The sequence below is a fragment of the Callospermophilus lateralis genome, chromosome 2 (genome assembly GCF_048772815.1).
Source record: "Callospermophilus lateralis isolate mCalLat2 chromosome 2, mCalLat2.hap1, whole genome shotgun sequence".
Lineage (NCBI taxonomy): Eukaryota > Metazoa > Chordata > Mammalia > Rodentia > Sciuridae > Callospermophilus > Callospermophilus lateralis.
In genome coordinates this window covers 8,570,353-8,595,149 of record NC_135306.1, presented here as the reverse complement: position 1 = coordinate 8,595,149, position 24,797 = coordinate 8,570,353, and the positions used below count along the sequence as shown (strand labels likewise).

The following is a 24,797-nucleotide window of genomic DNA, read 5'->3' as shown; positions in this document are numbered from 1 at the left end:
CTTGATAGACTACAATATCATCTGCAAGCGTAGCTAATCTTGTGTCCGTGACAACTTTCCTGCTTGTTCCTTTTCTTGCTCTGTCTTGATGGCTACAGCACCAAGTGCAGCCACCATCGCTGACCACAGTCAGGAACTCACCCTGCTCCCCGGCTCCTGGCTGTGGCCAGGTCCAATCTGACGCAGGCTGTTGGTTTGGGAGTGTTTGATCACATTAAAGCAACGATTCTTCATGCCTGTTTCCTGGGGGAGGTTTCTCTACTTAAATTCAGGTGCTAACTTGAATTTCATATTTTAAAAACTTTCTGAAACTATTAATACAGTATTGTGTGTTTTTTCTCATTTAAACTATGGATACACTGTTATGTTTCTAAAATACATCTTGCTTTGGTATGATGCATTATTCTTTAAATATAGTACTAGATCTGAGCTGCTAAAATTTAAGATTTTATCATTTATGGTGTGAGATTAGACAAAATATAGTTTTGCAAGTGATCTAGGACTCTTGAGTTACTTCTTTTCAAACCTAAAAATATTTCTAGAATACTCTGTGTCTTCCCCTCTGGGAGTGGGGATGAAGGAAGTGACCCATAGGAGCTCAGCTGCCCTGGAGTAATGTAGGGAAGCTGGGCATCTGGGGCGGAGGAGATCACTTTCAGGGTCTTTCATGTTGTTTTTTCAGGCTTTCTGCCTTTTCTTGAGTCAATTTTGTCATTTATATTTTTTGTGGAGGAAAAAATCACCCAAAATTTAATGTTACAAATTTGGGCCTGAGTTTATTATTATTTTAAAATTAATAAACCTGTGATCATCCGTGATCCTGCTACTTTCCCCGTTTTTCTTGGTTATCCTTGCTAGGGATTTATTTCTGCTTATTTTTTATCACATATCTCGCCATTGGGCCTGCTTTGTATCTCATTACCTTTATCTGTTTGGGTTCTTCTTCTTCTTTCTTTTGGCTTAGTTTGCTGTTTTACGTACGTCCTGGGTGGAATCGTCATCTCATTGGTTTGCAGGGCTAGGGGTGGAACCAGGGCCTCGCACTTGTTAGGCAAGGATTCACCACTGCGCTGCATCCCTGCCCCATTTTATTTTATTTATTTATTTTAATTTTGAAACAGGCCTCCCTAACTTGCAATCCTCCTGCCTCAGCCTCCCTCCCGAGGGCTGGGACAATGGGTGTGCCCACTACACCCACTGAGCCATAGTTCTGTGATGCTCTTGGCCCAGGCTGGCTCCCAGGGCCCTCTGCCCGGCCCTGCCCTGGCGCAAGATCTGTGGCGCCTCCCTCCGCTCTGACCGTCGAGGCTCCTCCTCCAGTGCTGCCTACGTGGACCTTGGCTTTGGTTTTCCTCCTGCCTCCATGTCCCCTCCAGTGTCCCTGCAGCGCCCCCCTCCCTGTGTCCACCCGTGTCCTGAGACTGCTGTCTGGCGGCTCCTCTGCCTGAGCCCTGCGCACACCTCAGCTGCCCTGCGCTGGCTGACTCCCCTCGAGGGCAGGAGCCCCTTCAGAGTCCCCAGCCACACAGGACTGAGCACATGCTTCGGAGCACGGCCTTGGGCTCCTCCGTCTTCCTTTGCCAAAAAGCCGCCTGTTGCTGGAGGGCGACAGCTGTGACTACTTGGCTGTATCCCTGGAGTCCATCGTGAGGCACTGGACGATTCATGGTCCAAACATCGCTTTTCCCGGGGCTTGGTCATTGCCGGTGCTTATTTGAAAACCTGCCCATGTTGCCTGGTGGCACCACAGGGGCCATACAAGGACAGAGGTGGCACAGGGCACGTGAGCAAGCAGGGTTTTGGTGCTGGGCCACCTTCCAGGCTGGCAGATCCCACAACCCTCGGATGCACCATGGACATCAGGGCTCTCTGTGGGGATGGGTCATTCGCAGTGGCTGGGGGTCCTGCGTGTCCTGGCGGGGAGCCAGGTCTAGTCATAGCATGCACAGTGCCCAGCAGAGAGCCCAGGTGGCAGGTGGTGCTCAGAGGACTCCGGAGTCTGATGTGACCTTGCCCCAGGCGGTCAGATGCAAGTCGCTGGGCCTCACGTGGTCTTCAGCAGGTTGGGGCCACTGGAGAAGGCATGGTGGCCTCGGGCACATAGCCCAGCCGTCCACAGGCTCACCCTGCCAGATGGGCTGACCAGCCATAGACTCGCGGGCCCCTGGCCTCCTGGGTTGTCTGATAGACGGCACAGCTGCCCTGGCTTCCTGTCACTAATGGTCTCGGGTGTGACTGTGCCCACAGCACCTCCTGGCTGAGGCTCATTTCAGGGAGAGGCAGAAAGTCATCCTTCATGGTTAAAAGTAAAGACAGCTTGTAATTGGGAAAAACTTGGCCCCTTCCTCCCTTTCCTGCCTAGACCTTGCAGCGTTTCTGAGCCTGGGCCCAGTCAGCCCCCTTGGGATGACTGTGTCCTTACCTACAGTGAGAGGCTGGCTTTTGTCCCCTCTTGACCAGCCTTACCACAGAGAAGAAGGGACTCGTGTCTGGCTTCAGGAATAATAGTCAGTGCTCAAGAGCTAAATCACCGTCATGTACAAACTCATGTAATCTTCAAAACCACCCAGGGAAGCAGATGGTATTACTATTATCTCCATTCTACAAGTGAGGAGCTTAGATTCAGAGAGGTTAAATGACTTTCCCAAGATCACACAGCAAATGAAGACAGTGCCTCTGCCCAGTACCTCGGTTGCTCTCCCTCAGGATCCTCCACAGCCTTCTCTCTCTCTGAGTGTTCCTTTGTCCGATCCTAGACTGTCCTCCACAAAGCCTGTGCTGGGCGTTTTCCCTCTCTGTGCCCCCGGCTTCCTGACATGAGCGCTCTGCCGTCAGGTTTGCATGGCAGCCTCCTGTCCCCTCTGGCCACCAACCTGGGCCTTGGCCACCGGGTGCTGAGCGCTGCCTGCTCTGGGAAGGACCAGCTTCCAGTGGGCCCAGGGTCATCCCTGTCTCCTCCCCTTGGCATCCTTGCCGGGGGCCACTGAGCCTGCTGACCCTGTGGGCACTGGCGGACTCTCCTGCTGGCTCCCAGCGCAGCCTGGGAGGCCAGCCTCTTACAGGAGGCCCGATGGGGAGCCCAGAGTAGAGGCCAGTGTTCCTAGGAGGCGTGAGCCTGAGCATAGTCCTCATGTCACGCAGCCTCAGGGATCAGGGACACCCTCCCCCACCTCCCCTCCATGAGCGTTGTTTATAGGAAGCTGCGTTTTATGGGGATGGGGGCAGAGAGGAAGGGCACAGAACAGGCATCGCTCACTGTCTTTCATATTCTGGGAATGAAACACAACAGCGTACACCCTGCATCCACGGTGCGCCAGCCCATTCTGAGTGCCATCCCTGTGCTGTCCTGTCTCAGCAACACTTAACCGTGTGGGTCTGAGCAGTCCCCCTCTGCAGAGACAGAGGCACAGAGATCTTAGTTAACTGCCCCACAGTCACACAGCTCTCGGCACCAGCCCAGCCTCTGTGCTTTCCCTGTGCACCCCACTGTCCAGTGTGGGGTTGCGGTGAAAGGGCACTTGCCCCTTGCTCTAGGCCAGGGGTCTGGGAGGCAGCAGAAACGGGACCCAGGAACCCAGGGTGTCCCACAGACCTCGGGTACAAAACAGCTGTGCCACCTCAGGGAGGCATGGAGCCAGGTGTCTGTGGGTCTGGCCTTTCTCCCAGTCACGTGTCTGTGGGGAGCCAGGGGTCTCCCCCCGGGATGAGGCTTCTGCTTCCCCAGAAGAGCTAGTCAGAGGAGGCGGGGCTGGCACGCCGTGTGCCCAGCTCAGCCTTTCATGCTGAGATTGGGTCAGGAGGCCGCCTGGCACCGCCTGGCCCAGCCCTGGAGACTCCTCAGAGAATCGGGGTGAGGGTAAGCGGCGAAGCCGTCCAGCCGGCCGGCCTCGCAGGCACTCACCCTGCAGGGCCCGGGGAAGCAGTGAGGTGGAGCCGGGCAAAGGCCGCTGTCCCCTGGCACGCTTCATTGGAGGAGTCCTGGGGACACCTCTGGACAGTTGTGTGAACAGTCCTCTGGAGGGCCCCAGAGACCAGGCACAGGCGGGCTCTGGGAGCAGGGTGCAAGCCCAGGGAGGAATGGAGGCCATTGGCAGAGGACTGCCAACCTCCTGGGGCCCCAGAGCGGAGGCCAGAAGAGGGACTGGGAATTGCTAAGGGAGCTCTGCCTCCCAGATGCCCGAAGAGAGAGGGCCCGGGGCCTGGGCCAGGCACCCAGGACCTGTGTCGTTTGGAAGAGATTTATTTATCTTTTTGATTTAGCTTTAAAGATGCCCTGAATTCCTGCCTCTGGTCACAGGGGGGCGAGGAGAGGCCAGGTGGATCTAAAGAGCAGGTGAGGTCAGCTGTGCGGCTGGCCCCGAGCTGTCTGCCCGGCACCTGCGAATTTCAAGCAGCCTGGTGGGTTGACACCTGGAACGCGGGGGCTGGCGGGCACGAAAGCAGCACCATGTCACTCCTCGGCCCTCGCACTGGGTGTGAGCTGTGCAGCACAGTGAGCCCCTGCCCACAGCCCCTGGGCCTGTGGGAGGCAGGGGTCCGCACCCAGGCCTCTTCCGACACCCGAGGGGACGGTGCCCAGCAGGGGCACCTTCTTCTCTGGCAGATGAAAAGCGGGCAAATGCTCCGTGTGCACGTGTGCAGGGCACACACTCGCCTGCAGGGCACACACACACATGAGGGGCTTCCCAGGAGAATTCGCATGTTACAAAGTGGACCCAGCCTGGCTCCTGGTGTGGGGCGAGGGCTGGCGGTCAGTCCCTGCCTAACCCTGAGGCCCTCCTGGCTCTGGGTCACTCTGCTTGACTCTGGGAGAGGAGACTCTGAGGAGATGCCCTTGCCCCAGTGGAGCAGGCCTGCAGCGCTGGCCCCAGGGGGAGGCCGCAGCCCAGAGCTCGGCCTGCAGGCGGAGGCACCTCCCTGGGCACAGCCCATGTTGACCTGGGGCAGTGGGCAGCCATCTGCGGGCCCCAGGCTCCGGGCTGCGCTCGCTGGGGCTGGAGGGACACGGTGGGGCGGCGCCTCTGTGTCCAGCCAGCAAGCAGCTGTCAGAGGGGTACCAGCCTTTGATCTCCAGCTCCTGGCGGGAGCGGGGTGATGGGAGCTTGGTGAGTTTTTGAAGTGAAGTGATTGGGCCGTCTCCGGGGGGGGGGGGCGGGAGGGGAGAGCAAGGTGACCCGACTACACCAGAAGTAAAAGCACCGTGGGAAGGCCAGCACCTCTGCCAGCCTCCCTCCTTCCGCAGCCATTTCTGGACATCGCAGTCCGGTCCTCTCTTGGTCTCTCTTGACTTGCTCATGAGGACAGGGATGGTGACTCTAGGACACAGGGGTTTGCATTTGTAAAAGCTCTGAACTCAGATCCGAGCTCAGCCCCAGACAGGTCACTGGCTGTTGAGCCTCAGGCCTGTCTTTGTAAATGGGGGTGAATGCTGCCTCCGGCTCTGAGCCTGGAACCAGCAGAGATGACACACTGGAAACTGTCCACTGTGACATGCGCCAGTAGGTGACACCCCTTCTCTTCAGTGCGGTCCCTCACTGAGCGTCTACTTCGCCTGGGTCTGTGCTGTGCCGTGTGCACAAAACCCCAGGGAGGCGTGGCCTCCTCGTGAGCACTGCTGCCACCTGCAGTGTGTGGCCGTGGACGTGGGCGCCGTGGACGTGGACCAGGGGGAGGTCCTGATGTGGGCAGGGGAGCTCCCAGACAGGGGCAAACCGGGGCTGGAGAGGGCAAGAGGACCCCAGAGCTTGGAAGCGCAGTGGCAGAGCCGCCATCTGCCCTGGTTGAGGCTTTGTTTCCAACTGAGGCTGGGAGTCTCCGTGACCGTCTCCTCTCTGCCCGTGGGGTCTGTGGAGAGGCCTGTTCCCACGGCACGGGTCCTGGGTCAGCTGCTGCTCTGGGAAGTGGCGTTGGTCACACTTGGCCCCTACTTGCCTGACAGGCTTCTGGCATGTCTGCCTCCTCACACCTGCGCACACCCATGCACACTCGTGCATATTCACACGCTCGTGCCCTCTGTTCTCGGCACCATCAGTGGCCCCTTCCAGAGCCCGGGCGTGGGCTCTCCAGACAGGCAGGGGACAGCGTGGGAGCCGACGAGGGCGGGGGCAGCACAGGCGACCCCGCCAGCCCTCCGCCATCTGCCCAGCGCCGCCCCAGCACCCCCCTCCCTGCAGCTCAGCGCCACCTTCCTGGCTGGAGAGGCCCTTCTGCTTTCATTTCCAAACTTCAAAGGTCACTTCTGAAATAAAGTTCCGGCAGTGAAATTCCAAAGGCTTTACACATGTGCCGGGTGGGGGTGGGGTCGCCCCTCAACGCCACTCGTGGGCTCGGCCTCCTGCCTGTGTCCCCTGGTTTAGAGATGCATGGGACAGCGGGCTCTCCTGTCCTTTTTGCTGGAAGGTGCGTCCTGCTCAGGTGCTGCTCAGGGCTCTCCGTCCACTGCAGTGCAGCTTCTGCCCTGGAGAGCCAGGTGCCGTGGTGGCCGCGGAGGATGGGAAGGAGGCCTCTGCTTGGATGTGGCCTGGGTGTGTGTGACCACTGCATGTCCTCAGCCCCACAGAGGCCCCATGAGGAGAGGAGTGGCCTTTTGAGCCTGAATGCACTGTGCTGTAGTTTTGTAGGTAGTTCTAGAACAATGAAGTTTGGTGGGTCGTCTTGATCACCACTTCCCAGTACAGTAGTTAGGCCCTAAGTGTTTTTGTAGGCTACTCCCTCAAGATATCCCCAAATCTCCAGACTTAAAAGAGGCTCTTATCCAGGTGCAGTGGTGTATACCTGCAATCTCAGCCACTCGGGAGGCTGAGGCAGGAGGACTGCAAGTCCAAGGCTGGCCTCACAACTTAACAAGACCCTGTCTCAAAATAAAAAGGGCTGGAGGGCTGGGGCTGGGGCTCAGTGGTGGAGCATTGGTCTAGCATGTGTGAGGCACTGGGTTCGATTCTTAGCACCACATACAAATAAGTAAATAAAAACAAAGATCCTCAACAACTTAATTAATTAATTAATTAAAAGGGCTGGAGAAGTGGCTCAGAGATAGAATATCTGCCTAGCATGTGCAAGACCTTGGATTCAGTAAAAAAAGAAAAAAAAAGTACTGCCAAAAAAGAAAAAAAAAAAAAAAAAGACTCTTGAACACATGATTTTCCTCACAAAATGTAGTAACGTAGAAGTGAGACATTCTGGTGAACTTTTAGAACTAATGATTTGATAAGTAAAAACTTACGTCATTCATAAAGTTATTTAAATAAATTCCTCTATATATTACATCATTCTTAATAACAATTTTAACTGTGAGTTTTCTTCATATAAAAGAGAATTGGGTTTTTAAGACAAGCAGTCCGTGTGCGCGGTGGGTTCTCACCCCGGCCCCTCCCTGCGTCCCTCAGGATGTGCAAACTGTGGCGGGGTAAGCGTGGCTGGGTCCTCAAGACTGCTGCGGGCCAGGGAGGAGGGGTCCTTGCTGGGTGGCCACCTTGAACTTGGAGGTTCCCTCTCACCCGGCTGTCAGGAGTGAGAGGCAGGCCCAGTGGGCGCCCCGAGCCCTGGTTTGCTGGACGCCCTCCCCCTGGCTCCTTAACTAGGCCGCGTCTGCCCACCAGCAGCACAGCCTGACGGTAGCACCTCGACCTCAGTCCACAGAGCTCGGAAGCCACCCATGTCTTGAGTTACCACAGCCCCAGCCTCCTCCCGAGCCTCCTCTGGGAAAGCTGGATTTTCTGCTCATCTCCTCGAGCCCGGGTTTAACAGCTCATGGCGTCCACCCATGTTCTCTGTGTCCCAGGAGGAGCAGTGTCCACAGGTAAAGTTGCCCTTACCCCGCAAGCTCATAAGTCCAGTTTTCTTAGCCTACCGCGTAGCTGGCCCCCTCAGGAGCAGGCCGAGGGCGCCTGGGCCGCGTTCCAGCCCCTCACCCACCTGGACTCCTTTCCTCACCCCACCCCAGATCCCCTTCTTTACAAGACCTTTGGGAGGCCCTCTCCTCTCCTCTTGCTCTAGCAGCGGGCTTTTGGTGAAATCAGTTTCTAAATGAGCAAAAGCTCTGGCTTCAAAAGTTAGTTTTTGTAGGTGGGCTACAACCAGCACTGAGCGTCCAGCAGGCTTGCCCGCTGCCCAGTACCCCAAGCAGGTCCCCTCGCCATGGAATCCCAGTGTGCCTTTGCAGAAGGACAAAGTATTTCATGTCATGACCTTCAGACTGCCTTCATCAAACCTTCCACCACCAGTGTCACCATCTCAGATACCAGGGAGAGCCAGGCTCCAGGGAAAGGACACGCTCAGCTCTTTGGCCTCCTCTGAGTCTTGTCAGCTCACAAGATAGAGGTTTAGTGAAAACAAGTGTCTCACGCCACCAGGGAAGAAAAGGTATGTGCACGGGCAGCACCTCTGACCATTCAGGATTTTTCAGCCACCTAAGGCACAAATGAAATCATGGTTTGGTGCTTATCCAGCAGCCTGGATGGAATCAAGCTGAGAGCCCCGTCAGCAGCCCCCGCGCCCCGACACCACCAGAACCACACACAAGAAGGAGCAGACCTCATTGCTTACAGAGCGTATCTGTCCAAAGGCAGTGTGGCGACTTCCCCTGACATCCACCAAGCAGAAAGGTGTGGCCCTCTTCCCACAGTCTCTCCAGGAGGTGGCCCCGGACTCTGGTTCTGGGGTGCCTGCCAAGCCTGCGCTGCAGTTATTTCCCACTAACTCAGTTAATGCTCCTGTAGCAGCCAGGAGACCCACATCCCAGGCCTGGCCCTGTTACTAGCCCAAAGGGTGGCATCCAGCAAAGCAGTAAACCTCTCTGTGCCCAGTGTTGGCATGGCAAAGCTGAGGCAGGCAGCCTCACTGGGGCCCTGGGCAGAGACGAGGCAGCAGGATAGCCACCAGGAGCCCAGCAGATCCTGGGAGACATCACAGGTGTGCACCGCGTGGCTCTTAAGACCCGTGTGTCTTAGGGATTGCCTGACTTCCCTGGGCTGTTCAGGGCCTCCAGGCTCCTTGCTTTGGTGAGCTCCTGAGCCCTCCCAGGCCAGCTCCCTTCCACACTGGCCTCTGACTGTCGCCTGCAGGGTTTCTCTGCCTCAGAGAGGGCTGGGCTTTCTGATTCAGGAGATGTTCTCCCCTCCCTGAGGCTTTACAGAAAGTATTTTTATAAAACCAAGAATTAGTAAATCGGTGGCATCAAATTAAAAAGCTTCTGCACAGCAAAGGAAACCTGAAGAGAGAGCCTGCAGAATAGGAGCAAATCTTTGCCAGCTACTCTTCTGACCAAGCATATGTGTCTAGAAAATGTAGAGAACTCAAACCTCAACACCAAAATAAACAAAACACACGAAAACCCCAATCAATAAATGGGCAAATGAACTGACAGACATTTCTCAAAAGAAATACAAATAGCCAACAATGCATGAAAAAATGTTCAATATCAAATCAAAAATGTTTGCAAATGCAAATCAAAACTACGAGATTTCATCTCATAGCAGCCAGAATGGCAGTCATCGAGAGTACAAATAATAAATGCTAGAAAGGATGTGGAGAAAAAAGGATGCTTTTACACTGTTGGTGGGACTGCAAATTCGTACAGCCACTGTGGGAATCAGTGTGAGGTTCCTCAAAAGGCTAGGCATGGAGCCACCAATGACCCAGGTGTGCCACTCCTGGTGTTTATCCTGAAGAATTAAGGTCAGCACATTGTAGCATGCATAGTCCTGTTTACAACAGCACAATTCACAGTAAACAAATTATAGAACTAGCCTGTCTGCCCATTGATAGACCAATGGATAAAGAAACATGGAGTTCTCCACAACCATCGAGAAGAACAAAACCATGTCCTTTGCAGGAAAACGGATGGACCTAGAGAATGTCGTGTTAAGTGAAACAAGCCAGCTCAGAAAGCCAAGGGCGGTGTTTTCTCTCCTATGTGGAGGCCAGAGAGAAAAGAGGGGGAGGTTTTCTTCATGAAAATAGAAGGGGGACTGCTAGAGTAGAGGATGGGGCTGGGGGCCCAGGAGAAGGGAAGACTGGGCAGTAAAACTGACCAAAGTGTTAGGCCCCCACATGAAGCTGCCACAGTGCATTCCACCACCGTGTACGATCATAAGCACCAATTTTAAAATAAGAAGCATTTTCAGCACAGGCACCTGTTTCCCACACGGCCCTCATTTCCCTGGTGGTCCCTGGATACCTGCCGCTCCTCCGCAGTGCGGCCCAGCTCTGGAAGCCTCATGGTGGAACGTCTCCTGTGGGCCTCCTTTCAAGCTGTGGAAATGGGGCCTTTCATACTTTGTTCTGGCCAAAGGGTCCCTTGAAAAATATTCAAGGCAGATTTTCAAGTGGCTGGAAGTGATTACTCACCAAAGCACAGAAAAATTTGAGGAGGAGGTTCGAGAGTCCAGGATAAGTTAGAATCATCATGTTCCTTAGCTACAACATATGAAGAGTTCAATTTGAGTTAGGTAGAGGTGGGGGTGGACGCCACTCTCTGGATTCCAGAAAAGACAGTCACCAGGGGTTGGCATTTCTCATCATTCTCAGGCTCCCTGAGAATCCAGGAAACTCACCTCAGAAGCAGAGGCAGACGGGACCCTTCCTGGGTCCTCCCACCCTGCAAGTTCCAGAGGCTCAGTTCTCAAAAGGTCTGACCCAGAGGGGCCCAGGCTGGCTCCACAGTGAGTGGTAGGTAATTGATCAGTAAGCACCTGGCTCTGCTCGGGCACTGGAGTTATTTTACGTCTTGCCTTACATTATTTAGGGTGTGAAAATCCTGGCCTTCTCAACTGCCCTGCCAAATGGTGATCAGTGCTGACCTCCCCTTTGACCTGGTCCCCTTGCCTCCCACTGTCATAAAACAGGCTAGACCCGTTTGCCTCACAGGGTTGTGACATATGGGAGGGGCCTAGTACAGTGCCTGGCACCAACCAAGGCTTCCACCAGGTGTCAGCTGAGACCCGTGAACGGGACCAGCTGCCCCAGCACAGGGTCCTTACAGTAACCAGGAGCTCTGCTTGTGCAGAAAAGCTCCACAGAACTGCACTGAGACCCTTACAGTACAAGACCCTCACCCAAGCGCTCAGTGGCTCCCTGCCCAGTGGGGTGGAAGAGGCTCTGCTCCCCATGTGGTGAGCAGCACTCACTTCCTGAGGCAGTTTTGCTGCCAGCTCACCAGACCCTGGGAAAATTGTGACCACGTAGCCTCAGTGTCTCTTTCTGCAAAGAAAGGCATTCCACAGAACAAGCCACCCTCCCTATGCTGGTTGGGACCTGTCCCCTGCCACGATTTGTGTGTCAGGATTCTGGCATCCCATTTCAACCAGCACTCACTGCGTGAGGCAGTTTTGCTGCCAGAAAAACTGGGGTGTATTTGCAGGTGTGCCAGTGTCCACCCCCAGGGCTCTGCCTTTGTGACACTTGACACTTGCCATCTCTGGTGGAAGCATCTGCTTGGACTCCACTGCTTCTGATTCCCCTTCTACTGCAGGAGATGCAGAGCCAGGACGCCAGGCAGGGCCGAGGGGGTCAGACCTCAGCACCCTCGTGGACATGGGCAGAGACCTCTGGGCAGAGCCCATAGCCACTGGCTGTGGGGCAGGAAAGAACCAGGCTCCACCTCTGTTAGCCATGTGACTCCGCAATAGCTTGGCCGCCCTCGCCTGGGTGTCAGTAACACCATCATTGTCATTGATGGTGACAATGTGCACATGCACACCCATCTCGCTCTTGAGAGTCATCTTGAGGATTCAGTCAGTGCACAGAAAGTGGCAGCCTACAGCCCAGCAGAGGAAGCCGCGCCTGCTGCCACTGCCCTCTTTGAGAACTAAAGCCCTGGGGACCTGTGTTCAGGGCGGGGACAGTGGTGAAGCCATTCCTGGGAGTTCATCCAGGAGGCCAGGAGCAGCACCTGGCTCCCGGTCCCCTGTTCCTGGTTGTCCCTCTGTGGACCTGCGCAGCTGTCACAGCAGCCCACAGTTCCACGGGCTGGCGCTGGTGGCCCCGCCGGGATCGCCAGCTACGTCTGCAGTCTTTGAATCACACTGCTGAGGAGCAGCGTGCATAGATTCCCCAGTTTGTAATTAAAACAGTCAAGAAACAATTTCCACCATATTAGAAGAGGAGAAGTAGAGCCGAGCGGAAGTCTCTCTTAAGCAGATGTTGCGCTGTGAGCCATGTAGAAAGATCATTTTATCATCAGCCCAGCTCAAGACTCGGAAGAGGCTAAGGGAACATCTTTTCCACTAACCCAGCATTTTTTAGCTCCTAATATCATTTCACATTTAAAGGTGACAGCAATATCTTTAACGTTTTTCTATTGGATTAATAACGTTTAATGTTCAAAGCAATAAAGCGAAATGTTTTCGTGAGGGTGCTTTATATCATCAGTGGAAAATTCAAGTTCAGAAAAAAGAGAAGCCCACATACACAAAGTAGTAGATGTCAGGGGCTATAAATGCAAAAAGGGGGCCTGGGCCAGGCGGTGGCCGGGTGGGCAGGGGTTGCAGGCTGTGGCCCCAGGGTGGGCTCGTGCCCACGGAGAAAGCCCACAGAGCCCTTGCCCACTCCCCACCATCCATCTCCACCCAGCAGCGGAATATGACAATGTTAGCATTTTTCATTTCCCTGACGTTACCATTAATAAAGCAATGATCCAAAAGGGGCTCTGCTGAGTCGGTTCTTTATGCGCCCATCACTCACGACGAGATAATTTCACACAGGATCGTTTTAAAATTAAATGACGATAAAAACGCTCTGCTGTTCTGTGTTCACCAGTTCATGGAAGTCTATCAAGTCATTAATGTGTCATGACAAACTGCTCGATGGATACAAGAGTAATTAATTATTTGAATAAATAACAAGTTGAACTTGGGGCTTTGAACCACAGTGACACCCGCATCCCATTAAGGGTGCCTCGGAAACCTCTTCGGGCACTGGTAGGAAGAGTTAAAACGCAGGCCAGGGCAGGATGAAAACCGACTTCATAAACACAGGGTAACGTTCCACAGGGAGAGAGCCAGAGTGTCGTGTTCCCGCACCCACCTGGAGCGCAGTGTCACAAGTCCTCTGGCAGCGGCCATCGAAAGATACCACTTGATCAGCGATGATTTCAGAGAACAATTATACAGATTTTCATAATCACCATTAATCTCTGCATATTTTTCAAGATAATTACAGCAATTATTATTTAGATTTCTCTTTTATGTGCCCATTGTAGAAAGGAACAAGTGCTTATTATACTGGATAGTTCAAAGAACCATGGATTAAAATCCTTTGTCATCTCTGCGCTCATTATTTCAACTCATGTTGCCTCTGAAAGTTCATCAGCTCTGGAAATTAGAGTAATACTCACAGGCTCTATTATTAAGTCTTAAGGTTGCGCTTAGACCGCAGCTAGAGTGGCTGGCTGAATTGTTCGCTCTTGGGACTGCTGCGTTCCCTTGGAATTACTGTCAGGTGGCAGGAGATATACATGACAGGTACAGTCAGAGACGGTGGCAGCCTCACACCTATTTTCCCTGAAAGACCTACAAAGTGAACTAACAACCAATATTTAGAGGATACAGTTTTTTTTGTGGCATGCCCTTTAAAGGTTAATATTAACTGAAATCGGGGTAATTTATGGCATTGTACTTCCTAGACAGACAACTGGATAGAAGGCAGCACAGTCCCTGGTATTTCCAAATCAAAGTGGATGTCACTTCAGTCAGGGCTCTGTCTCCAGCTGTTCTTTCATCCCTCGTCACCACGACCCAGAGAGCTGGTGCCCTGGTGGCTGAGGCTTGTACTGCTTCCAAAAGAAGTCCTTGGCATAGAAGTGTTTCTGGAAAATTCAGCTAGTTGGACATGCCCCTCCGTGTAGGTGGGACACTCATTTCCCTGAGCTCCACGCCAGCCCTGAGTGTTCACTGTGCAAGGACCGTCAGCCATGTCCACCGTGACCAGGTGCTCCAAGCCTAGCAGCACCGGTAGGACAGCCAGGTATCTGATGTGACCCGGGAGACCAGTATTTGAGCTTCCTAACAAGTTGGGGGAACATCAGCCTAGAAAGTTTTCTTCCCCCCTCAGGTTGATGAACGATGACCCTGTTGAACGCACCCCAGCAGTCGCGGCCTATGGGAAACGCAGCTGGGATTTAGCCCACGGCCAGATCTGCTGTTGGCAGGTTTCTCTACGTGGCCTGTGCCCGTCTGTCACCATGGTATGTGCCTGTCTGTCACCACAGCTGGCCTCTGGGAAGCACTTGGGTGCTCAGAGCAGAGCGGTGGAGGCCTGGGTCCTCACAGGCAGTGACCCCTGGCTGGCTGTCCTCTAGGGCTCACGCTCCTGCCTGGGATCTTCCTCCTTCAGGCTCAGTGCTGCGGAGGGACCCCGGGGCCTGGGGAGCCTGAGCCCGCTGGTCAGGGTCAGATGATCCCGGGCTCTGGTACTAAAACATCACATTTTGAACCTTTTTCTTTTCTCCACCCACGGGTATGCTCTTCAGGTCCACTAATTTGTGCCTTTCCAGTTGGTGCTAAACTCAGGCCTGCTGTCTTACTGCAGGTGAACGGCGATTAGATCAGAGTAAAGGGACTCAGATGGTCCCTTTGTCACAGCATCCTGAAGGATTCCCATTTGGAAGCAGAGCTTTCTTCTGGCCCCAACAGCTGCGCTCTGAAGCAGGAGCACCACCCGCTTGGGCTTGGGATCTAAGACCTGTCTCTCCTGCCCTTTGGTCCTGGGGAAGCGAGGGGTCACCAGGCCTGGGTCCAGCTATTTCCTGCAGGTGCTGTGTTTGAGACCCCTGCAGGTGGATTTGGCGAGGAGAAGAGGTCCACTGTTCCTGGAACGAGGCAACTTGATGGACTCGGTAAATCTCATCCTCAGGCACCAGGCCCCCGTGCATCTGCGATCCTCGTGGCGACCCTTGCCTTGGTGAGCTTGGAGGATGTTAGAGCTGGACTTCAGACCTCGTCCAGCCCAGGAATTCCCAAACAGAGGGGCAGTAGGGAGCCTTGACAAACACTGAGGCCCTGAGCCCACACCTCAGACTGGTCCAATCAGAGCCCGAGTGGGAGGAGCAGCAGGCAGCGGTGATGTCTCACACCTCGGCAGATGAGCACAGGGACGGCAGTCACCTGTCTAGCCCAAGCCTTTGACTCACAGTCAGGACTCTGAGTCCTGCACATGGGCCCCTGACTCCAAGGCCACGCATCTTCCCATTGTCATTTTTTAAATTTTTTGAGTGGGGGGGCAATGGTACTGGGATTGAACCTAGGGGCATCCGACCACTGAGCCACACCCCCAGCCCTGTTGTGTATTTTATTTACAGACAGGGGCTCACTGAGTTGCTTAGCCCCTCGCTTTTGCTGAGACTGGATTCGAATTCTCCATCCTCCTGCCTCAGCCTCTTGAGCCTCTGGGGTGACAGGCATGGGCCACCGCGCCTGGCTTCTCATTGTTTTTATTCAGCAGTTATGTGCAGATTCTGTTCAGTGCCGGGCACTACTCTAGGAGCTGGAGACACAACTGTCATGGAGCTCTAAATGCACAGTGGCCCCAGATTGTAGGGGGCAGGATGGTCCCATCCAGCAGCTGGTCCACAACACCTTCCCTTGGTGTCTGTATACCTCGGTGTGGTGGCAGTCACAGCTAACACATGGGACGAGCATTTGACATGCCTTCTCCCTCTGAGTCCTTGCTTCTCTCTCCCTCGGGCTAGTCAGAGGGAGAGGCTTGGTGGTGATGTAAAGATAATACAAAGAAGTCAGTTTCTGGAAACATCTGGATTTCCTCTCAAAGATGCCACCTGGCCCCCACTGGTGTGTGTGTGTGTTTGCTGTGTACAGATCACCCTGAGACTGAGGGCTTAAAACAGCCACATTTACAGTCTCCCATGGTCCTTTGGGTAAGGGGGTGGTTACTCTGGTGTGGCCAGCCCTGCTGGACTGGGTGGTCAGGGATGGCCTCGCCTACCTATGGGAGAGTTGACAGGCCATTAGTGTGGCCAACTGAAGCTGTCCCACGTGGCGTCTCATCTCCCAGGAAGCTTCTCTGGGCCCCACGTGGCCAGCCCAGCCTCCACAGTCGAGCAGGCAAGCCCTGTGCACGGCATTTTTAAGTCTCTGCTGGTGTTACACGTGCTAATATCCCATTAGGCAAACAAGTCTCATGGCCAGACCCAGATTCGAGGGGTGAAGAAATGGACCACACTTCTTGGTGGAAGAAGGGACAAAGTCATATGGCAAGGGGTGTGCATATGAGAATAGGAGGGACTAGCGGCTGCTTTTTTAATCCACCACCACGGCCTGTTCCCAAAGAAGACGTCTGGTCCTGACTCCAGTGGTTCCTGGCTGGTGCCAGGCATTGCTAGGGAAGAAGGGCCAGCGTCCTGTTGTTTACTTCCATCTACTGCAGAGCACTTTCCACGGGCCCCAAGAGATGGGTAAATCTAGTGTCTAAGATAATTCCTAAAAATCGGGCATTGGCGCTGGGGTAGACTCACCAGTGTATCCTTGAGCACCAAGCATGTGCCCCTGACTTTGTGGGAAATGAGATTTGATTAAGCTAACTTTAACCTAACGTCACCCTTCTGGGGACCTCGTGAGGAGGCTGTGAGGTCCTGTGGTGAGAGTCTTGTCTTACACATTGGTGTCCTGCACTTTGCGCTTGCTCGCTGTCTCAGTGATCGGGTTCATATTACACACCACGGGGACAGCATGGAAGCCGCACTGTCCCTCCCAGTGCACAGGAGGAGGAGCCCGTGGTGTTGGCAGTGCCCAGGACTGGTGACGTTAGCTTGGTCCCCTGCTAAGAAGGTATTTGTTGGGCTGCTTCTCTGTGGAGCTCCTTCCTCTCCGTCCATGACTGTGCGAAGTGTGGGGATGCCCAGGGCCATGCCAGTGGCTTGCTCCTGTCCTAGTTCACCCGCCAGCTCTAGCCCCTGTGGGGTTTGTCACTGCGCCATCCGCAGGTGGTCAGTGACTGGCGCTTGGTGGTAAAGAAGAGCTTTCCCTTGTCCCCAGTGGCTCGCGGGCGTGTCTGCTTGTTCATCTGGGCGTGGGCCGGTTGTTCACGCTCGGCGGGGCCCCTCCAGCTGGCTCCCGTGTCCTGCCTGCTAAGTGATTCTTTGAGGATGTCATTACTTTCTGGCCTTAGAAGGCGGACATCCCGGGCTTTTCTTTTCCTGCTGCCCTGAATCATCCATTTCTCCAAAAAGCCCCTTGGAGGGCGGGCTGGGAAACCGCCTGGGTCCCAGGCCTCTCACTCCCGAGGTGTCATTGCTTCCTGGCCTGCAGCAGAGACACACAAGTCTGTGTGCACACATACGTGTCGGTGTGCACACAGCTGCCCGCACTGCATATTACACGGGCTCACCCTCCTTCCTCCAGGTGTGGCCCCCGCCGCAGAGCCCTCCTGGATCTTCTGCCTTTTCCCGGCTTCTCTTCCTGAACTTAATGTTGACATCGCTCAGCTCTGTCCTGGGCCTGCCTCTTTGCTTTCCGGTGGTGTCCCCTTCTCTGGTGGCCTCCTCATCCCTCCCATTGCCATCCAGGCTGTCCTTACCAGTTTTCTTCCTGGGGTGTCTCCCAAGCCCCTCAGGCCTGGCAGGGGCAAGATGGAACCCTGGGTTCACTCCTGCTGCCTCCCGGCTCACCTGCACACACCCCACATCCCGTTCCCCCGCTGTGAAAGCCAGCACCCCAGAATTGCCCTTGATTCCCCCTGGCCCTCTGTAGCCAGGGGCCCCGAGTCTCGAGTCTCCCATCCACATTCCCCTTGTTTGCGCCCCTCTCCCGTCCCCACTGCAGAGTCCTCCCTGACACCTGCTTACCTCACTAGGTTAGGGCACGCCCTCGCCCCAGCACCGTGCCAGCCTCACCCCCTCTGATCTACACTTTGCCCCACAGCAAGGATGACATCCCCGATATCTGGATCTGTGTCTTTCTCCAGCCCACAAACCCTCAGTGACCTCCCAGGGAACTCATGATGTCCTTCAGGCCACCTGGAATGACAGTTGAGGCTCCTTAGGAGCTGACCCTTGGTCTCTCCACCCCATTTCTGTGCAACTGTTAACAAGACTAAGACAGAACTACAGGCACTGCTATGGAAAATTCTCTGACAGTAAAGTGAAAATAAACTGCAAAACAGTTATGCTAGGATGCTATTTTCATTAAAAACAAACATGAAATTCTGTGTCTCTGAACACATGCAAACACATATGGAAATGCATAGCAAGTGGACTGGAGGGGACCAGGGACTGTACACATCCCACCACCAGGGTGTGCCCGGAGAGGGCACTGGGCCCCAGGGCTGTGGGTTCAAGAGATGCTCTCACCTGGCTGTCCTGTGGGCATGGCTGCTCTAGAAAGTGTTTCTGTGTTGAAGTTGAGAAAATGAAGACTAAAAACACCTGAGTTGGTTTCAGGAAGTGCTGTGATTCCTCATGGGAACACGCCTCATTGGCCCCTCAGCTCAGTTCTGCCGTTGATCCTGCAAGCACAGAACCTGTGGTTGGTCTCCAGCATGCCAGGGGGCTGGAGCGTTTGCTCCCTGTGGCAGCTGGCGGAGCACTGACCCAGGCTCCGTGTGCTCGGCAGAGTGTTCCTTAGAGGAAGTTCGTCTTTACCTTGAGCAGTGCAGCTGATCTCTGCCTGGAGTCATTAAATTTTTTTGGTCATTTATGGGCCTTTATTTATTTATATGAGACTCGAACCCAGTGCCTCACACATGCTAAGCAAGTGCTCTATCGTTGAGCCACAATCCCAGCCCCTGGAGCCATCAAATATTGATAAAGTTTAAAACTCCTTAGAGGAATGTCCTTGATGTATTTCTAGTTTCTCTGGGCATGATGTATGATCTTCCTGTCCTGCTCCCTTAGCTTCAGAAAGCCTCCTGCACCTGTCCAGGTGTCTGTAGCAGAGGTCTGGGGCTGGGAGAGGGACTCCTGGGGCAGGGGTGGGGCCTTGGGCCTGGGCCTTGAGCCAGATAGGGGGATAAAGGTGGCCGTGCCTATCAAGCACCTGTGTGGAGGTGGCTCTGGGAGGATCCGTGTGTGTGCATGAGATCCAGATTGCCCATGCCAAATAGAACTTCCGAGAACATTCATTGGCAAGGATGCCTCTGCTTCATTAACCTAATTCCCCAGGGTGGCTTGCTTTATTTTGGTCTGGGGACTCTTCTCCAGGGGGCATCAAGCCACCCAGACTCTGCTGGGGCCTTGCTTCTGGGTTGAGCTTGACTTGTAACCCCAGAGATGACAGATGAGGAACGACACAGTGGGGACCCAGGGAGTCACTCGTCACACGATGCTTCAGTGCCCCCAGAGGTCTTTGCATGGGTCACGAGGCTCCTGGGTTAGGCTGCACCTGCCGTTTTATATAAAAGCAGGTAGAAAAGGGCCACCCCATGGAAGGGCATTTTCCTCTGTCCAATAAGAATAAAAATAATGATGCCTAAGTTACTGAGCGGTAGGTTTGTACCTAGGGCTTCGTGTTTTTATCTCATTGAAACTTCTCCTACCATAGAGGAAGGAAAGGCTCAGGGAGAACACTCGTCCTAAATCACACATGGTGGGAGGTGGCCTGGTGGGACTTCCTCCCCCAAGAACAGTCGCTGCTGGTATCAGTGGCTGCTGTGGGGCCAGCCATGCTGGGCCCTTCCACAGTTGCTGTCCCGTCCCCCAGCAGTGCAAGAGAGTGGCGTGATCACCCCATGTGACAGATGAGAGTCTGACTGGGAGAGTAAGCGACTCACCCAAAGCCACATGGCCACCAAGTGCTGGGCCTGGCTGGGGCGCTCCTCCTCCTTCCCAAGCCGCCTCTTGTGCGTGGGGCTCCACGCTCTGGCTGTGGCTGATAAATCACTTCTGGCTCATGAATAACGTGGCAAAGCAAATTACTTTGGGGATCGAGAAGGAAGTTGTTGGCCTTGTGTAAACTCAATTGGAATGTCACGGAGCAGGCAGCTCTGGAGACATCTACAAATACCTCCCCAAGAACAGCCCCAAAGTGAAGTCACCTCCAAAGCAGAGTGGCCTCCAGGTTTTGGTTTGCAAATGAATTTTGAGAAATGGCCCTAAGCTGTTGAGCCGCTAGTGTTTTTCCCATCACAAGTGGTACAGGACTCTCCCCATCACAGGACAGGAGAAAAAAGGGCTGGAGTTGCTGATTATTTACAGCTGAGCCTCCGCTGCATTTAATTTTATTCAGAAAATCACTGGCCGGGCAGCGGCACTGCTCTCCATCCCCTCCGCAGGTGCCGTGGAGGGGCTGAGCCTCGGGGTCGCTGTGAGCAGGTAGCAGCCCAGGTGCTGGTGATGGGGTCTCGCTCCAAGTGTTACATTTTTACCACATGATTTTATGACTCTCTATCAAGCATGTTGAAATGACTCCGTGCATCAGTTGTAGGATTTTCTCGCCCCTGCTGCTTGTGGAGAGGCCGGGGAGGGCAGGGGCCTGCGAGGGCAGGGGCCGGCCGCCCACAGCTACTCTGGGTGTTCCAGAGGGTGGGACGGGCCTAGGCCCGAAGCCCTTGGGAATTGGTCCGTGGTGGGTTTGTGCTGAGCCTGGAGAAGCCTGAGGGTGTGTGTTTCAAGGAAGAATGCGGGGATGGCTCTGGGGGATCGCCTTGGCAAGTAAAATTATAGTTCCCACCCGGAGGGCGGGGGCAGGAGCTGGAATCCCATCCGCTGCCAAGCGGGCTCCTGCAGATTCATGGCAGACTATCTGCTCGAGCAGGAATCCAATTTTATGTCCAAACAAATGCAGCATGCAAATGGGACTGCTTCCCCCAACAGCAGAGACAGGTATTCAGGTCAGGTGGGGGAAAGACACCACTGCCTCCCCCTTGCCTTCTTTAAAATAGGGGGTGGGGCCCCGACAGCAGCAGATGAGAGCTTTATTTGTTTAGACCCTGCAGAATCTGTAAGCATGCACAATCCTCTTGACTTGTAGTGCCTGATTGTAAAAAGAACAGTTGAATGAGCTCATTGTTTTCTGGTTTTTTTCTTTAATGTATTTTACAAACACTCTGGTGACAGTCCTGACACGCTGATTTCCATGTACCCGCACTTCAGCTGGGATTACAGCATTAATAACAGAGTTCCACGCATCGTGCCATTTTTAAGCATGATCGTTATGATAAAGGGCATATACTTAATTACAGGCCTGCTTAATTACAGCTCTGCTGAAGCTCGTTTGTTTAGGAGAATGCTAATTGCGCTGCGGAGCCTGCGGCTCGTCCTCACTTTCATCCACTGGATGTTGCTCTGTGCCGTGGACCAGCGTTTTGTTAAAACTGCCACCAAAAATTTAAAAAAAGGAAATTTTCGAAAACACTGGCCTGGTGCTGAAAGGAGACCTGCCCGTGTGTGGCTTTTGGTCCCAGCAGAAACCAGGTGTGGGCAGGCTCCCTCCTCGTTGGCCCCACCTCTGTGCCCCCGACCTCCTCTCACTCTCACTGCAGCCTCCTGAGCCAGCCATGGCATCGTCCCCATGTCACAGACAGGGCTGCGAAGGCTCCAAGGTGAAGTAGGTGAAGTGGCTGCGGTGGCTGGGGTGTGGCCACATGGCCTCGGAGCTGGGAGGAACACTCAGGGGCCAGCTCCCGGCCTGCGCTCTTCCACCACAGCCCCCCACAGTGCCAGCCAGACCCCAGGTCGGATCCTCCCACAGCCCGCTGCTCCTCCATGTCATTGTCCTGGAGTGTAAGCTGGGATGGCAGCGTGGAGGGACAGGTCATTTGACGTAAGACCGAGGCCTGGTCTGGGCAGGACTCGCGGTTTCCTTTCCTTTTCTCTCTATTGTAGAACTGGACTAGGTGGCAGTTTCTGTCCCCTCCTAGACTGGGGGGAGCCTTTGTATTTCACCCTGGGGGTCACAGGGGCTGGAGAAAGGGCCAGTGTGCCCCAGAAATGCCACCTTTGGCTCAGGAAAGGCAAGTACCGTCCTTGCCTCTGGGTTGTGACTAGGGACTGGTCAAGAAGTCTCAGCGAGAAGCTCCACCCTCGCTCCTGCTGATTGGCAGAGCCACCATGTGCAGTGTGGGCATGTCACCAGGTCCTCAAAGAGTGACTCCCTGGGAGTAGGGTAGTGAGAGACTGGCTGCTCAGAGGCAATCACAGCGCCTCAGCGGGGGGGAGAGTAGTGAGGGAGCACTGGCTGCGGCCAGAGGAGAGAGGGAGGAGCGAGGGCACCCCGGAGCCAGGGAGGATCCAGGAGCGCCTTCAGGGACGCGTGAAAAGTGCCTGCCTTTGGTTTTAAGGATCACGTGTGGCAAGTGCTGGGCACTTTAAATGTGGAAAGGCTGCCCAGAGAAGGAGAGAGAGCCGGTGCTGTGCAGTTAGAAGGAGCCAGCATCCCACAGGCCCCTCCCTTGCTCTCCAACAAGCGGCCCTGCTGGACCCTGGTCAGCAGCTCCTGTTCTACCTCCTCATGCCTCTTCTCCAGGACAGCACAGTCTCCCCAAAACCGGGAGATCTGTCTGGCCTCTCTTCCTGTGGGTCCTGAATGTTGTGGGGTCTTATCTAGACAGTACCCCCTGACTGGCTGCACTTCCCACAAGCTGGGCACAGCGCTGGACTTGGGGTGTGTTGGACATGGCAAAAAAAGTGGACAGGCTCATACTGTCCTGGGACATCGGGCCTATGACTGCTTCTCCTCTGCCTCATGGGGCCAGGCTTCAAGTTCCCTCCCCTTCCTGGCCTCCTTGGAGGCTCTGGGGATGACCCTGTGCAAAGCAGTCCCCGCACAGGAGACCATACCACGCTTGGAGCACACCCAGATGAGCGGCTCCCTGACCTGGCACCAGGAGCGTGGCACTGTGCCCTTTCTGGTGGCCCTCCCCTTTGCTGTCCATCAGGTCACATGATTGAAAGTCTGCCTTCCTTTCTCCCTGTTATCTGTGTTGCTTTCATCCTGTTTAATACAGTTGGATTTGGGGAGCTAAACTACAGGACTTTCCATAACCCTGAGTAAGCTCCACCGGGTAGTGTGGCCCAGGACCCCAGTTTCTGAGCTCTCTCCTGGGTTCTGTGCTGTTTCCCAGTCTAGGCTCACCCTCCAGGCTGCCCCAGGTGCGTATCAGATGGGCATCCTGTACGCATCTTTGACCAGGTAGCTGGTGACGCCCTGGGTGCCCTTCAGAGAGGTTGCACAGGGTAACAGAGTCCTGCTAATCTGCCCTCAGATGCCCAGGCCAGTGGGCAGTCTCCTAACCTTAATAGTCTCCAGTCATCCCTCTCTGCCTGTCTAGTGGATAACACAAGAAGTTTCATCAAGGTTTTGCTGATGCTCGCTGCTTACGGCCTGCCGGGATCTTTGGTCCACTGATTGGTTAAATCTGTGAAGCCTGGTCAGGGCACCTCCTTTCCGGCAGAGGCTCCCCTGACTCTACTGCTTTCAGAGCCTCCCGTGCTGGTGGGAGTCCTGCTCCTCCTGAGCCTTCGAGATCCTGCCAACTGGGCCTTCTCTCCTGCATTGGTTAAGTCTGTGCTCTAGAAGACTGGGGGGGGTGGGGGCGACTTGTGCGTCCTTCTGCGTGAGCTCTCAGGCAGGTGGTCCTTGCCCTCGGCTCAGCTCCATCACTTCACCAGGCAGTTCCAGTCCCCTCTGTCACCAGCCCGGATGGACGTGCGCCAGCTGCCAGCACCCTGAGGTGCCCGGAGCTGCCTCCGCTCCTCAGGCACCATGGCTACGCTCCTCTCTTCCTTCTCCGGGGCCTTCTTGGTGTGTGTGACAGTGATGTCACCTCTGATCTTCTTACCTTTCGCTGCCTCAAGGAGCTTCTCTGTGAAGAATTCCCTCTGCCTGCGTCAGCACGGAAGGTGAGCCCGAGGCAGGCTCCTGGGTGTGCTCACGAGGGGGGCTGGCCATGGCCCAGCAGCCCCCCAATCCCGGCTGTGCGCGCCATCCATGCCCTTCAGTCTCCAGCAGCTCAGAGAGAACCGAGTGTGCCTGACACCCAGTGTAGACGTGCTGTCCACACAACACACCCCAAATACACATGTTGTGGCTCGGATTTATGTGTACCACAGTTTATTTTCAAACTATGTATTTGACACATATTATACCTGTGTACGTAAAAATGCTTTGTTATTGGTATCCAAGTTTTACAAGTTAGGCTTTGGGGGTCACTGCTTCCTACCTGTGTGACCTTGGCAAGCCCCATCCTCTCCGGGGTCTCTGCTTCCCCATCTGCAAAGTGACCAGAGATGGCGTGAGTCCTGCATGCCCAGCCAGGGTCAACAGCATCAAAGGGTCAGAAGTCAGAGCACCCAGGTGTCGTGGGGACGAGTGGTGGCCGGTGAGCGGTGCAAGAGCCAGCATGGCCTCTTCCCTAATGTGGGTGGAACTCGGTTCTGACCCTCTCTGGACTTTCAAGGATCCTTTATTCACAGAATGGCTTCCAGGTGTAAATAAACAAACTTACATAGGTGCTGGACGGCCACCAGGGTGCTTGAACAGGTAATGAATATTATTTGCCCCTCGCTGCTCCACCCCCTTCCTGGGGGAGTGTCCCCGGCACCCATTCAGGGCTCAGCCCCAGAGGGGTCTATCACAGTCAGTCACAGGGCGGCTGCAGTGGGAGATGGCCACTGCCTGCCGGTGTCCATCCCCACCCATGCTCAGGACCGCGCCTCCCAGGGAGGGGAGGTGCCCAGGCAGTGGTGGGAGCCTGCCTCGCTCTGCCTGCTCCTCTTCACACGTGGGCAGAGCTCCTTCTCCCCTGCCCTGGGATCAGTCACGAGCCTGGCTCACAGCGAGCCACTCGGCCGTCCTGCTCTCCTCTTTCTCCTGTCCTCCTCCGCGCTCCTTCTTTCTGCGTCTGCTGCT

General features: G+C 54.8%; 1 protein-coding gene across 2 annotated transcripts in view; it reads left to right on the top strand.

Annotated features, from left to right (window-relative positions):
• Mvb12b (multivesicular body subunit 12B) overlaps positions 1-24,797 on the top strand; it is a 166,557-nt gene that overhangs the window by 120,051 nt on the left and 21,709 nt on the right. The window contains exons 8-10 of one of the 2 annotated variants that reach the window (XR_013155328.1): positions 7,632-7,798; positions 14,050-14,182; positions 14,750-15,559. The exons of the other annotated variant lie outside the window; for it this stretch is intronic. The gene's annotated coding sequence lies outside the window, so the exon portion shown is untranslated. Of the gene's footprint in view, positions 1-7,631; positions 7,799-14,049; positions 14,183-14,749; positions 15,560-24,797 lie in introns of those variants that run through there. 2 annotated transcript variants of the gene reach the window in all.